We start from the raw sequence: 14,710 nt of genomic DNA on the forward strand, positions 1-14,710 counted from the left end.
TGATGCCCGCACTGTCCTCTAGGCACCAGGACACGTGTATGGGTGGTGGGTGAACAGGGAAGACACTGACACACCCAGGTATCTGGTAATTCTACCCGTAAGGAGAGCAGCCTCACTCCATGCCCACAGCCATATATCTAGTTGCCACACATTCTTCAGCTCATCCTGTCTCATCCTGACCTCAATTCCCAACTCACCGGCTCCATAGTACATATTCCCAGGACTTCTACAGCCACATAGTCTGGCTTGTTGAAGGGGCAGACAGTGTGGATGTGGCTGGCAGTGAAATGGGGAGAAATGCAGACACAGACTCTCTGGGATGAATGGTAGGGGGATGGGTAGGTTCTCTCTCCCAGCCAGAACCTAGTCTTTTCACACATGTCAGTCACAGGGCGGGGAACCATTCTCAACTGGGTTAGCAGAAGGCAATGCCTACTAGGGAAACAGTCTTCCAGGGAGTCTGCAGTGTCCCCAAGGCAAGTCCACAAGGGAGAGTCTGTGCCACTCCCTGCCCGTGTCCGTAAATACCAGTGCATGTCAGGGCCCTCACTCAAGCTTCTGAGATCTGCTAAGTGCCACAGATAAGGCCCACAGGGGCCCACAATTCCAGCACTGAACAGGAACACAATGGGCCTGACGGGCTGCTATTCCTGACGGGAAGCGCTACAGGGAAAGACAGACCCAAGGGTGAAAATAATGCCAGGTACAGTGGAGAACAAAACAAGCAGCAGCTGGACACCAGGCCCACAAGCTGGGAAAAGATGACAGGCAGCAGAGCAGTCCCTCCAAGAAGCCCAGCTACCAGGTGCAGCCTCTACTAGCCACATCTCCTTCACCCAGAGGTGCCCAAGTGGACTTGGAGTGTTTCAGCCCCAGGAGGATACCTAATCCTGTGTCGAGAAAAGGAAGCATCCAGGGAAAACAGCTGGACAGCTCGAAATGGGCTATGGGCCTTGATGAGAAAGCAAACAGTCTCTGGGGCCTCTTGATGCCAAGCCAGTTCCAGGGCACTTCCAAGAAGATGATCTTCTGGAAGGTCTAGAAATTAACAGGGAAGAATCACACTCCCAAACTATCTGAGCTTCAAGGTATTGGGGGCTGCTGATCAAGGATGTGGAGCTATCAGATCACATGCTGGGTTTGTACTACAAGAACAGCTGTGCTATGGGGAAAGGCTGAGGACTAGGATAAAACCTCTGGCTGACCCAGTCTGGTCTGAGGCTTCTCAGGCTGGCCCTGCAGGCACTGTTGAGAGAGACACCCAGAGCAGCAGTAAGTCCTCTCCATCTCAAGGGAGGTGGATGGGAAGAAAAAGCAGCTCTCCTCACCCGTCACTGCCCCACCACCAACTCCGCCTCCTCCTTCCTCTTCTGCGCAGTATTCATTCTTCATTTACTCAAAATCATTTTGGAAGAGAGACTCAACCCAGTATCTGCTGAGGTGGAGAGGGAGGTGATAGCTTCCAAATTGCCATGTTGTAATTTGCCAGTCATTGCAGGCCGCCTGTTGCCGCCTGCCCTGTATTAAATACCTTCTCCCTGATTACAGCCCACTGGGCATGATTCACTGCCTCCAGAGAACAAAGTCTGCTTTCATTATAAATGGGACTCACACACACAGTGAACCTGCACTGTGAACCCACTGAACAGCTGAACGGAGTATAGACAGAAACAGATATATGGAGAAATGTGTGCCAGAAGTAGGCTGAACAGTATCCTTTAATCAAAAGACTCAAAATTTGCCAAGTATCACTCTTTAACCAGAAGATAGGACTCATGTCTGCTCCCTTTTGTGAATATGGAGTATATATACGTGACCAGGACTTCCATTGTGGCAGGGATCACCGCTGCTGGAGATAGAGTGAGATAAGGAGAAACCTCCTCAAAATCCTGACTCTCTCTAAACTTCTCTCCCTACTCTTGCTCCCAGAAAACACCCACAGGCGGCAACAGCAAAAAGGTTCAAGCCCAAGAGCTAAGGTTGCCCTCTCACTTCCTTATGCCATCTTTTCTGCAGGTCTGCCCAAGGCACAAGACAAAGTCAAAGATGCAGGAGAGGGATAGGTCCAAGAATCCTCTGAAGGCTCAGAGGCCACTTCAACACAGGCCCAGCAGAGGGAGACTGGACTGAATCCAAAATGGGTGTGGCTCTTTGGATTTTCAAACTTCTGCCTTCCCAGACTGGACGTCTCTTCCAGCTCCCAAGTTCTGCACTATGACCTCACTCCACTGTTCCACCACCCAGTTCAGTTGCCTTGCCCTAGAAAAACCCAACTGCCTCTTTCGCTTCACATGTCACCCATGTTCTCTTCAAGAAATTATGGCCCCAACAGTTCATCTGGGCTCAGACCATTTCCGAACCTAGTATGTCTTTCTGCTCACTGAATCAGCTGTCACTGAATCAACCAAGTGGGGGACCCTGAGGGGACAATAAACCCAATCTTCTCAATCATGAAGGGACCACACACCACCACCAAAATCATTAAAGCTCTTCGTAATTCACCCCCCAAAAAAGTCAAAAGAATCAAGCAGCAATCATTACTGCTTTTAAAAGGAAAGGAAAACCAGTCCTTCTTCAGAATACTCCAGCTGTGTTGTAGGCTGCCTTAATTCCTTTAGAACCCAGCAGGATATAAATAATAAAAATAAATACAGGCCATTCCTAAATCCCCTCATCAACTGCTAAAACATGGATGTCTAATCACATGGAGACTAGTGTCTCCCCTGCAGGAACTGTCCTTAGCTATGAGCCCTGCATGTACAGTGTCTGAACTCTGTAAGCCTGGAGGAAGCTGCGCCTTTGGAGGCAAGTTACATTCCTGCCATACAAGTCCAGCTGCTTCTCAAGCCTCTGAAATCCAGGCTCTGCCTCCGAGGTCCAAGAAACAGAAACCACAACCCTGCAAGAGCCAGCCCTCTAACTAGGTAACCAGGCAGGGGCCCTGGGGATTGCCCAGGAAGGCCCCCACCACCATTAATATAGCCCCTCTCAGTGAACAGCAGAACAGTCCTCCAGCACAGTGAGCCAATCCTTCCAGAGCTGGTGGGGTTCGGCCTTCCCCACACCGACCCCCATGCGCCCCTCCTACTTGCCACCAGCCCTGTTTCCAGCATGCAGCTGTTCCTGAGATACGTGAGCAAAGCCCTTAGCAATCCTGGGCGCGTGGCAGGCAAGCAGCCAGCAGCTCACGGGGTGGGGCCTGCTCTGGGCTGATGACTAGGCTGGAAGATGCCAGTCTGTGCCCAGACCAGTCCTGTTGCCCCTCCGACAGCATGCCTGCCACCCCTCTGGGCAAGTACAACCTCACCCTCTTGGGACAAGCTTCCTGTGGCCCTGACCTGGCCTTTTGCCTACTCTAAGTGAAACAGACTAACAGGTTTTAAAAGCCAAAAGAGGTGGATATTATTCTTCCACAAAGTAATCCTGAGGACTCAGAACTAGTGCTGGTGACCTTGAGCACTTATCTGGTTCCCCACCTGAGCAAATACCTCAAGTCTATCACCTAACCTCATCCAAGCAAATATCTGACAAGAACAAAGGGGCTGAAGCCTACTGATGATGATCCAAGAAAACCAAACCTCCCCCAACATAAATTAAGGGCGAAAATATCCTCATAATCGTAACCAGCACTTGACATTAGTCCCCATGCCCTCTTCTAAGGAAGGGCAAAGTGAGGGGTGGTCCTGAACTAGCCTCCACTCGAGACTCCTTTAGCTTTCCTGATTAGAGTTAAGCCACAAACCCTCCAGCTTGCTAACTCCCTATTCAGGGTCCCTAAACATCTGAGCAGCACCTACTGGCTCACACATTTACACGCTCCCACCCCATGCTTGTAAGCATCCCCCTGCCTTTTCCCTCCTAGCCCAAGGATACAGAACCTACTTTGAAGGCCTGTAGGTTTCAAGTTTCCCTATCCAGCTTACCCCATACTGCACTGCCTCCGGAGGCTAGAGACACAGAACGTCTGTCTAGAGTTACCTGTGAAGAAGACCAGGGAGCTCCAAGCAATCAGCCTTCCTGTTATCGCCAGAGCCCCCTTCTCCTTTCTAAGCCTGGAGGGAAAAGGGAGTTTGGTGGGAGCATCTCCATGGCAGGCTGTTCACCAGTTTCCCAATCTGAGGTCAGGGCCTCTCCTAGACTCACTATGGAGTCCAAAGCCAGGTCCTGCCCCCTTGAGCTAAGGCACCCTACCAAGCCCTTCTCGGCTAAAGTTCACCTGAAGTTCCAGACGTGGAAGGCGGTAGGGGGCCAAACTCCACTCACTCCACCTCCCTGAGTAATAGTCACCAATGGGAGCTACATCTTAGGTGGGCTCCAGTTTTCAGTTTAAGTAACTTCGCTCTTCTGCCCAGGGAATTTCCCATGACCAGGCCAAGGTTTTCCTCAACCTCCTTCACCCCAAGGAGAACCTTGCAGCTAGCTGATCCTAAATTATCATACTGGGGTGACAATGATGGGGACACCATTCAATTTTCCTCTCTTGAAAAAAGGAGGAAACTATTCAGTCTAGAAGAAAATTCCCATCTGTCTCTGAGGAATGAAAAAGAAACAGCATGCTGAGGGATATTCTCAAACTCTGTGATGCTAAAAGCAGATTAAACAGAAACTCTGCCCAAATCTATTTTAAGAAAGAACTGGGAGATGTGGTACTGACTGAGGGGAGGCCAAGCGCAGCAGCAGACTGGCAGGTGAGCAGGTGGCCATGCACAGGAAACTCTCCTCTCCTGGTTATGAAGGGGGCACATCCCCATTCACAGCAAGGAGACTGGGAAGATGGAGGGAACACAGTAGTAAGGACTACAGAGCAGAGGAGATGGCATGAAGCAACAAGCGAGGAGGAGGAGGCAGCCAGGATGGAGACAGGAAGAGAGGACAGAAGCACTGCTGGTGGTACTCTCAGGGCAGGTTAGCTGGCCCAGGTCAGACTCACAGGGTTAGTGTCTTCTCCCCAACCAGTCAGCTTTCCTGGTTAGCATGGTTAGCGACAGACTCATGGCAGACACCCTCATGGCAGACACTCTCCAGGCACTCCATACAAACAGACAGCTTGGTTTGTGAGCAGCCCAACTCCGGAGCTGCAAAGAGAGAACAGAAGGAATGCCAAGCTGCAGGTGCCCGAGGTACACGCTGCATTCTCCTGACAGGGAAAACTCCCCCAGACTTACCACTAGATAGATCCTCAGAGGTTTTCTCCCATCCAGAGATCATGCCAGGTAGAAGTGGAGCACTCCCCCTGCCACCCAGTGAGTCCAGCTCACTAACCCCAGGTAACGAGGCTCTCTAGTTGGTCAACAGAAAGAGAGGTCAGCTGTTGTGGAAGGGTTGCTGCCACCAGGGGGGCAGCTCCCATCTTGCCTATCCCCTAAACACTGCTGTCAGGCTACACCAGAGTCCTGAAAGCTGGGTTCTAAGAACAAAGCCACCCACAACTGCAGCTGCCACCCATCCCATGCCTGTGCCAGCAGAGTCTACCCCACCACCTCCCACAGGCTCCGAGGAAAGGGACTGAGAACTGGCCCAGGGATCAGAGGCTGCAACAAGAGCTGCAATCAAAACCACAGTACAATAGGGCAGTGTGTGACCCGGCTCAGTGTTGGGCCAGTCAAGGGAAAGGGTAGCACACTAGCATCTTTCAGTTTCTGAAAGGACCAAGGGGATGACTCTTCCCAGGGAGCTGGCCTCAGAGGAACCCAGAGAGCAAGGATAAAGGCTATGCTATAGTCAGGCTCCCCAGACTCCAACAGAGACTAGTCCACCCTCTCAGAATGAGCAATGCCCAGAAAGGCTGGCATTCCCATCACAACAAGCCCAGGGAACAGCAGAAAACATTCTTTCCTGAAGCCTCCAGAACTACCCTAAGAGAAGTAACACATCCTGGCTTACAGAGCTCAAGGTGAATGCAACCACAGCAGTGGAGCCCCACGAGAAGTGACCCCTAGGACAGCAGGATAGGAAAGCTACATCAAATATATCAGCAAACACTGCTGTGCTTAGTGGAGAAGAGCAACATGTTCTGAGAGAAAAAACAGAGAGGGATTCCCCCTTCTGTCTGGAAAATCCTGCAGATGATTAAATGACTCGGGGTAAAAAGGGGAGAAGAGTGACTACCCTGACCCCACAAAATATGGGCCTGGCCCTTGTCCCAAGCCCAGGTTAATGATTGATGCAGGCAGAAAAGCCTCTAATTGGCTTCCCAATTGCCTACTCACTGGGTTTTCCATATTGCTCTGACAACAGCCCTGGAGCTCAAAAGGTCAAGGCCTGAGAGGGTGAGGTAACCATCTACAAAAGAAAAAGAACTCTTCAGGTAGGCTCTGACGTCTTCCTTGGACTGATAAGAAAGCATGAACATCATGGACAGGCTATCTTTAGAATCCCCACCCATAAAAATTTTTTTTAAATAATAAAAAATACCAGCTGGGTCTGAAGTGGAGAAAGACACGTGAGATGGAAGAGCTGATGCCCACATCGCACTTATATCCATCCTGATTCCCACTCAAGGGCACTCCTGCTGGACAATTTCAGCTTGGAATAATAAACAATCCCTCAGAGATAAACGAGGCCACTGTGGTGGGAACCTGTAGTAAAGCCTCTCCATCCCTCCCCAAAAGCCAGCCTCAGCAGAGCCCCCCAAGCTGGGAAGGAGGCTACAACTGGGCTCCTCAAAGGCTCCAACAGGGAGTAGTCGACCCTAAGTAACTTGTTAAGTGAACAGGGCAAGCTGAAGCACAGTCTGTGTTATTACTGAGTTTTGTTTATTGTGCAGGTAATACATGATGAGGACTGTCTAGAAGGACACAAAAATGATTAGGATACATAATAAATAGTTAGCAGTTGTTAAAACTGTTAGACAGTTCACTGTCTTTGGAAAAAGGGCTTAGACTAAGCAGCGGTCTTTTTATTTTTCTGTATTAGTATTTTACACAAGGATATATGTTTGTAATAAAAACATACAAGCCCTAGACAAACAGACAAAAACCCTCCATTTGCACTGTGCTTTACGATTCTGGAAGCACTTTCCCTTCCATTACACGTCCTTTGATCCTCGTAGCCTAGTGAGGCCCATAGAACAAGTGGAGTTCTCCCATTTTGAAGTGACAGAGAAGACAAGTGACTTGCCCAAGACCACAGACAGAACTGGGACAGATCCCTCTGATTCTAATTCCAGTACACACATGGAAAACTGTCTTCTCTAGGGAGCCACAGAAAAGCCACAACAATTCTGCCATGTTCTTTATGGATTCCAAATGTCACTGAGAGCAAACAGTTGGCACTTTCGAGATAGCAACTAACAAAGCGGTCCCACTCTTCTACTCACGGCCAGTCCAGAAGACCCAGTCCCTCTGAAGCCTAAAAGTACACAATCCAATCCAGTCCAGCTGGCTCACCCAACCTCCTCTCAAATTTGCTTAACATACAATGCAGCTTACCACTCCTGCCATACAGTGAAGACATGCCACACTACAATGTGCACAAAGAAGGAGGAACACCCAGGGAAAAACTACTCCACGCACTCATCTCTAGCTATTGGTTTCACCTTTTTGACAGTTTAGGCATTAAAAAGGTTGTAGTAAGTCCAGGCTGTGAGCTTGGAACACACCTAGATAAGACTAGTGATACAACCAGGAAAGCAAGCAGGTTAGAAGCAATAAAAGAAGCTTAATGAATAATAAAGAGGATGCCAGCAGCCAAAGACTTTTTAGAAATGCTAATTCAGCAAGAAAATATACCTGTGTTTCACCTCCTCTTTTAACTTTAACCCTATCCTGCTGGCTTAGGGGCATGTTGTGAACATAAAGCTGAAAAGGGAGAGAGCTGAAGCCAAGCACCTGGAAAATCATTTAACATTAACTCAACCCTGAAAAATAATTAGTAATGCTACTGTTAATACTATCACTTTTTGTCTATGCAGAACCTTCCTTCTTAAGCTTTCAAAAGGTTTTGCCAGATAGATCCTATCTGCTTTAGTCTCCATGAAGAAGGACTGGGTGGGGTCACACAGTAACCAGGAGAGCTCAGCAACTACTATGTAGGGCCTAGATACTCAGATTTCAGTAAAAGACCCTGGCCCTAAGAAGCTTCAGAGATAGAAGACCTTGCCCCTTGCAGGAGATACAAAGGTTAATGGCCACCTGCATTGATGTGAGGTGAGTACTTTGAAGACACAGAGGAGAGGGTGCCTGGTTGGGGCAGGGGTTTAAGGTCCAGACAAGAAGGCTGCCCTCCTGAGAATTCAGACATATCTTTCTCATTTGATTGTAAATTCACACTGAAGTACCACCTGGCATTATACAATTAAGAGGTCTAGACTTCTGGAAACAACTCCCTTTGGTTTCCGTTGGGAACTGGTGAACTAAGAACTACCCCCGTTAACTATACTAAAAATAAACAAGCAAAGAAAGGACGGTAAGTCTCAGCTACCAGGCCCATTTCTGGGGAGTATCCGAGTTAACCCTGTTCTGTGGCACAAGAAGATCATCAAAGCCCTAAGAAAACTGGGGCCAAAGTGTCTGGCTTCCTCAATGCCTAGATGTGTTCCACCAGTTTCATCCAACACTTTCAGTTCATAAAACACCAGAAGACATGGATCCTCAAACACCCCATCTAGTCATCCACAGCCTTAAATACATTACAAATCCACCATCTACCCGCCCCCACCTGTACCCACCAAGATCACTACCAATCCTATGTGCATGTCATGATATGTCAGAGAAGTCATTACAACACAAGAATGCAGAGAAGCATCAACAATCTTATTTTGCACAGGCTAGTCACTGACAATGGCCCCAATTTCACCTTTTTTATTGCTTCATCACAAGAAAAGAGACTCTTTCAATTTTACTCCCACCTCAAAAATGCTCCTGACTACCTGGCAGAAAGCAAAAGGCTTATTCTAGCTTGAGTAAAACGAAATCTTTTCTTATACATTAGTTTCCCAAATATTTACTGAGTATCTTTCATATGCCAGGCACTACGCTATATGCTGTAAACTCATTATCTCTAATGCTCAATACTCCTGCAGAAAAGATGTCACCCTCACTTTATAAGGGACAAGACCAAGAATCCTACTGGTTAAGCAACTTGCCCAAAGTCTCACAGCTGGTAAGTGGCAGAGTCTCCCTGATTTAAACCAGGTTTGCCTAGCTCCAAAATCAAACTCTACTATACTGCTCACCCCACTCCCAACTCCCAGTCTTCCCTAGTCCCATACCCCTAGCCTGTGATCAGGGAGGGTCTCTCCTCTACAGTGGGTCAGCTCAGTGAAAGAGATGGACAAATAAACAGAGAACTCACCATACAACATGGTAAGTGCCAGATGGAGGTTCAAAAAAGTGGTGGGGGGACCAAGAGAAGAAACGGAGTCTACGGCCATGCCACCCTGAACGAGCCCAACCCCGTCTGATCTCGGAAGCTAAGCAGGGTTGGGCCTGGTTAGTACTTGGATGGGAGACCACCTAGGAAGACCATGTGCTGTAGACATAAAAAATAAGGGATTATAAACTGACAAGGTCCTTGCAATCTGTGAGGTCAATCAAGGGTTGCCTCGCCTTAAAAAAAAAAAAGAAAAGGAAAGCAGAGAAGTCTTCTCACAGGAGGTAACAGAAGAGCTGTGTCTTAGGGGAATGAGCAGAGTTTCAGAGAAAGGGTGAGCATTATGGAGAGAGTAGAATGCACACCAAAGAAGAATAAAGTAATTGGATAGCCTAACAAGTTCAGAAACAGCAGCACATTTAGGAGCAATGAAGAAAAGGAACATGAAGTGGAATGGCAGCAACTGAGGCTAGAGGATTGGAAGGTAGATTAAAGTGGGGAGAGAATGCCCACCACACTTCATTCTGTATGCACCACAGCTTTATAAAGCACCTATGATGTGCCCTGCACTATCCTAAATGGGAGAATACAGTAGTGAATAAGACAGTCCCTCTTCTAAGGGCACTTATAGTCTTATAAGAATTGTCTGATCTCGGAAGCTAAGCAGGGTTGGGCCTGGTTAGTACTTGGATGGGAGACCACCTAGGAAGACCATGTTCTGTAGACATAAAAAATAAGGGATTATAAACTGACAAGGTCCTTGCAATCTGTGAGGTCAATCAAGGGTTGCCTCGCCTTAAAAAAAAAAAAGAAAAGGAAAGCAGAGAAGTCTTCTCACAGGAGGTAACAGAAGAGCTGTGTCTTAGGGGAATGAGCAGAGTTTCAGAGAAAGGGTGAGCATTATGGAGAGAGTAGAATGCACACCAAAGAAGAATAAAGTAATTGGATAGCCTAACAAGTTCAGAAACAGCAGCACATTTAGGAGCAATGAAGAAAAGGAACATGAAGTGGAATGGCAGCAACTGAGGCTAGAGGATTGGAAGGTAGATTAAAGTGGGGAGAGAATGCCCACCACACTTCATTCTGTATGCACCACAGCTTTATAAAGCACCTATGATGTGCCCTGCACTATCCTAAATGGGAGAATACAGTAGTGAATAAGACAGTCCCTCTTCTAAGGGCACTTATAGTCTTATAAGAATTAGACAAGTAAATAGGCAATTACACTAAAGCTTAAGTATTAAAACAGAAGCAAGTACAAAAGAAGGGCACTAAAGAGGGGTGGGATCCCAAAGGAAGTAACATTTAAACTGAGATTGGAAGGACAAAAAGGAAGAATGCATTCCGGACAGCAGGACCAGTACTTGCAGATGCCCAGAAGCTAGAGAGAATGAGGTAAATTCGGAGTACTGTTAAGAGGCTGAATCCAGGTTGAGAAATGAAGGCCCAGGATACCCAGAGGTCCTTGGCACCCAAAATGTGGTAGTAAGGATGTGAAGGGATTAGATTCAAAGACAATACATGAATAAGGGGTGTTATAAGGAGAAACTGATTTAGACAACAAAAAGAAAACAGTAAAAAGGGGAGACTCAACTCAAAATCCATCGCACTTCACCCTGCAGTTTAATCATTTGCTACAATGTAACCTGAATCCAGAAAGTCTAAGGACTTCTACCAAAACACAAAGGTGTACTATATGGAGATAACACGTTTCAGCATGCTGCTTGCAACACAAGTCAAGATAAAGTACACTGTCCTGAGATATGTGGCTCTTAAGGAAATGGAGGAGGGGAACAGAGGCTGACAGATGCTATCTCTCAAAATCATATGTGCCACAACAAACAGAAAAGTTCATCACAGGGCTGGGTCAGAATTCCTAGGGAAATCCCTAATTCCTGAACCCCCAATTTCCTGAAATCTGGTTACACACCAGGCACGTGCCTACTCTGATGGCAAGGTAGAGAGTCATTTACTGAAGAAAAAGATGGGGCCTGAGGGCAAGTTAAATAGACAGGGCATGACTCAGAAGGAGGGGAAGAGTGAGTCTTAAATACAGGGCAAAGGAAAGCCAAGGGATCAAACCTTGGGCACACCTCTGCCCCAAGGCTGCACAAAGGCCTCCTGCCTGGCTAAAAGGAAAGTCTTGAGTCCTGAGCCAGGCTCAGCAACACAAGCTTCAGCAGAAGCTTTTGTTTTCCATTTTCCTCTTACGCTGTGGGGAGGGAAATGCTTAAAATGCCATGTATTATTTTTCTCCTGTGTAGTTTGCTACTTACTATTTTTAAAAGAAAGATGCACCTAGACTGTCCGTGAATTTACACTACAGCTACTTCAACTGCTCAAGTCAGTAATCAGTCAGAAATGAGCTTTATATTTACATCTACATTAACACCCACATACACACCCCTTTAAGCCATGCTTAGAGTGGATCCTAATGTCAGTCTCTCACCAAACCCAGGCCCAAGGTTTTCCAAAGGCGAAGCTGAATCATGAAGAGAGCCTAGATTTGGCTCGCATGGCACAGAGGGCTCTGTCACCACAATCCCAACATCAGTTATTATTTCTGAGAGAAAAGAGAGAGCTGTGATGAGGGGCTCAGCTCCTAAAACATTTTTTAAATAACCAAAAAATTTACTACAATATGCATATACAAACAAAAAAAGAAACAAACAAAAAAGAAAAGAGATACAAACTGCCACTAGACATATTTAAAAATTATCTTCTTACCAAATCCAAAAAAAAGCTCAATTGCCAAAGCCTGACTGCCTGCATTCAAATCCCAGATTTGCCACTTACTGGGTGGGTGACCTTGAGCAAATTACTTAACCACTCTGCACCTCTATTTACTCATCTGTAAAATGGGGATAATAGTATCTACTTCACAAGGTTGTTATGAAAATTAGTTAATACATTTAAAGCACTCACAACAGTGCAGGCACATAAAATATGCTCAAGAAGCATTATTATTATTATTGCCACTCAACAGCAAAGAAAATAATTGCAGCTGCAAACAGGAAATCATTGGCACTATAACATCACTTTAAATAGATCGAGGATATTTTCACTATATGCAGTATATACTATCTAAAAGCTGTGCCTCATCTCTCTAACTTCATGACAGCAGCCCAAACCAGTACAAGTCCTCCATAGAGAGACACCAGGTTTGATCATGAAGCCAAAATTAGTGCCAAGATCTGACTAGCATAACAAATACATATTGAGGTTCAGATACTGTTCTAAATATATTAATGTGTTAACTTATTGAACCTTCACAACAACCCAACTGTTATGTCCAGGAGGGCCCTATCCCTACTCCGTCAAGAGAGGGTCACATCTCTTCCCTTTGAAAAGTTGGAACAACCTCAGTCTGCCCAGCCTTCTAGGCCTCACCACTGAAGACTGAGGGTGCCTGGGCCCCTCAGCCCCCACGCCTATTACTCCTTCAGAGCCCAAGGTAACTCTACTAGTAACAGGTAAGCCAATCTCCTTTCTTATTGATACGGGGGCCACTTACTCTGCCTTACTGAATTTGCAGGTCCTGCCTGCCCCTCTCAAATCTCCACTGTGGGGGTTGATAGTCTTGTCTCCAAGCCTTTAGCCACATCCTCCTGAAATTGTCTCTTACTCGTAACTCCTTTCAGTCACTCATTCCTAGTCTATTTCCTACCAATCATCTACTTCCTCTTCTGCTTTCCTGCAGAGCTTTCTCACTACCACCAATCTTGAGCATTCTCTCAATCTCATCCATTCCCTCCTCAATAAATCCAACCCCACATTAGCCAAGGACTGTTGGTTCTGCCTTTCCCTCTCTTCCTCAGCATATTCTGACCTCCCCATTTCCCTCACCAAACGGGACCACATTCAAATGACCTTTTCGCATCAAAAAGAAAAAGGCTCCATTTTCCTTGAAAGGACAGATACTCTCCTTGGAAGTTACTCCAAAGCACAGGCTAATCAAGCTTCTACTCTCTTCCACACCTATGCCCAATCCTTTGCAAAGGTAGCACATCCCTCCATACCAGTAATAGGACCCACTACCCTTTATAACCCTTTGATTTCCAAGACTCCCCTTTGTTTCACAAGAACTGGTAGCAATATATCTGCAGGACACCTACCCTCCAGTCTATACAATCAGACAGTCACAATCCAACTATCCGATGAACACTGAACTCAACGGATAGACTACCAAGTCTCTCCAGAGGTTAATGGCCTCTTTCTACAACCTGTCTGCTTCATAGGTTACCCTAAAGTCCTTGCAACCTCTTACAACTGTTCCATATTCCACCTTCTTTCCTTGGATTATGACTGTCTCTGCAGTTCCCCAACACTTTCATTGCAGACCTACTAATCTCCTTCACATATATCCCCCTTGATTGGAGCTGCTATAGCTACAACTCTTATGGCCTGAAGTTCCGAGCCTCAGAGAGGACACACTGGAACAATCTATTCTCTTATTCATTTGTTATCCATACATGTTTCTACTTGTATACCTGACAGAGGGGTCTTCTTTCTATGCAGGACTAGCACTTATCTCTGCCTTCCAACCAACTGGACTGGAACTTGTACTTTCTCTCTAAATATAGATAATAGCCCCCAATAACCAGACCTTACCAATTTCCCTCATACACTACATAAAACATAAAAGGGTTATTCAGGTCATCCCACCGTTGGTTACACTGGGGGTCACTACTGGACTAAGCATAGGCATTGGGGGACTTGCCACTGCTCTATCCTATTTCGAAGCATTGTCCAATGATCTCCAAGAAAGCCTAGATGAGACTGTAAAAAGTAGAATTCAATTACAGGATCAAACTGACTTCCTAGCAGCTGTCATCTTACAAACCAGACGAGGGCTAGATTTATTGACAGCCAAAAAAGGAGGTCTCTGCCTCTTTCTAGAGGAAGAATGTTGTTTTTATGTTAACTAATCAGGACTAGTAAGAGATGCAGCTAAAAAGCTAAAGGACAAGGCCAACAAGATAAGAGCACCAAGCAAATTCTTGGGACACCTGGCTAAAAACCATCTGGGTTACCTGGCTCTTACCCTTCATAGGGCCCCAAACCTTTTCTCATTTTGGCCTTTGGGCCTTGCATACTGCGCCAGATTTCTTCCCTCTTCCAAGATCGTTTACACGTGTTTACCAACCAGACTATAGCGGAAGTCATGCTACTTCACTCCACACCACACTATCAAGCCCTCCAGCCAACTGAACCTACCAGTTAATGCCACATTCCAGTCAACTATCCACTACTAAACCCTTTTTCAACAGATCCCACCACCCCTATTCAGTAGGAAGCAGCTATAGAAGATGGAGTCACCATCCCTATTCCATAAAACAAAAAGGCTGGAATGTTAGGTCCACGAGGGCCCTATCCCCACCCCCAGAGGGTGGGAACC

General features: G+C 46.6%; 1 protein-coding gene and 1 pseudogene across 30 annotated transcripts in view; one reads left to right on the forward strand and one right to left on the reverse strand.

Annotated features, from left to right (window-relative positions):
• TJAP1 (tight junction associated protein 1) overlaps positions 1 to 14,710 on the reverse strand; it is a 27,061-nt gene that overhangs the window by 9,311 nt on the left and 3,040 nt on the right. For 8 of the 30 annotated variants that reach the window (XM_025042651.1, XM_015600484.2, XM_025042655.1 and 5 more), the window contains 3 exons: positions 6,210 to 6,282; positions 5,166 to 5,280; positions 4,931 to 5,075 (listed from right to left, as the gene is read on the reverse strand). The exons of 9 other annotated variants lie outside the window; for them this stretch is intronic. The gene's annotated coding sequence lies outside the window, so the exon portion shown is untranslated. Of the gene's footprint in view, positions 1 to 884; positions 1,039 to 1,328; positions 1,433 to 4,930; positions 5,076 to 5,165; positions 5,281 to 6,209; positions 6,283 to 14,710 lie in introns of those variants that run through there. 13 more of the 30 variants (XM_025042668.1, XM_025042676.1, XM_025042669.1 and 10 more) reach the window with 6 other exon arrangements.
• On the forward strand, positions 9,362 to 9,480 carry LOC112475018 (annotated as a pseudogene).

Source organism: Pteropus alecto, unplaced genomic scaffold, assembly GCF_000325575.1.
Source record: "Pteropus alecto unplaced genomic scaffold, ASM32557v1 scaffold7, whole genome shotgun sequence".
Classification (NCBI taxonomy): domain Eukaryota; kingdom Metazoa; phylum Chordata; class Mammalia; order Chiroptera; family Pteropodidae; genus Pteropus; species Pteropus alecto.